At 34.8% G+C, this 1,461-nt stretch overlaps 1 pseudogene; it reads left to right on the top strand.

Annotated features, from left to right (window-relative positions):
• The first annotated feature begins 998 nt into the window (after nt 1-998).
• LOC118917235 (60S ribosomal protein L39-like) lies at nt 999-1,153 on the top strand (annotated as a pseudogene).
• Nucleotides 1,154-1,461: the final 308 nt, after the last annotated feature.

Below are 1,461 nucleotides of genomic sequence, written 5' to 3'. Positions count from 1 at the left end.
ATTTTCTAATCATATAACTGAGAAGGGTTTGATATCCAGAATATATAAAGAACTCATACAACTTAACAACAAAAGACAAAAATCCATTTAAATTTGGATAAAGGATTTGAAAAGACATTTCTCCAGAAAAGATATACATGGCTACTAAGTACATGAAAATATTATCATCATTAGTCATCAGAAAAATGCAAATTAAAACCACAGTTAGATACCACTTCACACCTACTAGGATGGCTATAATAAAAATAGGAAAAGACAAGTGTTGGGGAGGATGTGGAGAAATTGGAGCCCTCCTACATCACTGGTGGGAATATAAAATAGTGCAGCACAGTGGAAAACAGTTCGGTGGTTCCTCAAAAAGTTAAACATAGAAATACCATATGATCCAGCAATTCCACTTCTATAGGTATATACTCATTAAAATTGAAAAAATGGTGTTCAAACAAAAATCTGTACACAAATGTTCACAGCAGCACTATTCATAATAGCTAAAAGGTGAAAATCCAAATGTCTACCAGCTGATGAATGGAAAAACCAAATGTGGCATATCCCTACAATAGAATATTATTTAGCCATTAAAAAACATGAATATTGATACACAATACCACGTGGATGAATCTTGAGGACATTATACTATGTGAAGGAAGCCACACACAAAAGGACACACAGTGTATATTCTATTTACATGAAATATTTGGAATAGGCAAATCCATAGAGACAGAAAGCAGGTTATTGGTAACCAGAGGCTGGGGGCAGAGGGGAATAAGGAGTGACAGCTTAATGTGTTTCTTTTTGGGATGATGAAGATGGTCTTCAACTAGATAGTGGTAATGGTTGCACAGCATTATGAATGTACTAAATGACACTGGATTGTACACTTTAAAATGGTTAAAATAGTAAATTTCATATTATGTGTATTTTACCACAATAAAAATGGTGCTAACTTTCTCTCCCTTTCTCTAATACTGAGGTATGTGTGATTGATTCTGTTCATCACAATGTTTTTTCATGAGACTTTCAGGATCAAGTGAATCCCTGCCAAGAAACAAAAGCAGAATCATCCCATTCCCCAATGTATTTGGATGAAAACTGGTAATATAATCAGGTACAACTCCAAGAGGAGATGAGGAGAAGAACCAGGATGGGTCTATAAGGAATCACACATGAAATGGCACATATATTTATGCTGTATCAGGGTCACTAGTATCTTATATTAAGCTGAATACATAACTACAATCTGGATGGCTGGACATGTTTTATTAGGAAAATGATTTTTACCTTGGTTTCCATGCTTCTGCACTAGTAGGGTGGTTCAGGAATAAACATGAGACCTGTCATTTGAAAAAATGTGTTAATATGGGGGACAGTATGTGAGAATGGTTGTATAAAACAGAGTGAATGGAAATGAATAAACTGTGGTTGAATAAGGGAAATCTGGAGCACAGTAGAAAGGAACAGATT

This window comes from Manis pentadactyla, chromosome X (assembly GCF_030020395.1).
Source record: "Manis pentadactyla isolate mManPen7 chromosome X, mManPen7.hap1, whole genome shotgun sequence".
NCBI classification, from domain to species: domain Eukaryota; kingdom Metazoa; phylum Chordata; class Mammalia; order Pholidota; family Manidae; genus Manis; species Manis pentadactyla.
This window is presented reverse-complemented; position numbering and strand designations above follow the sequence as displayed.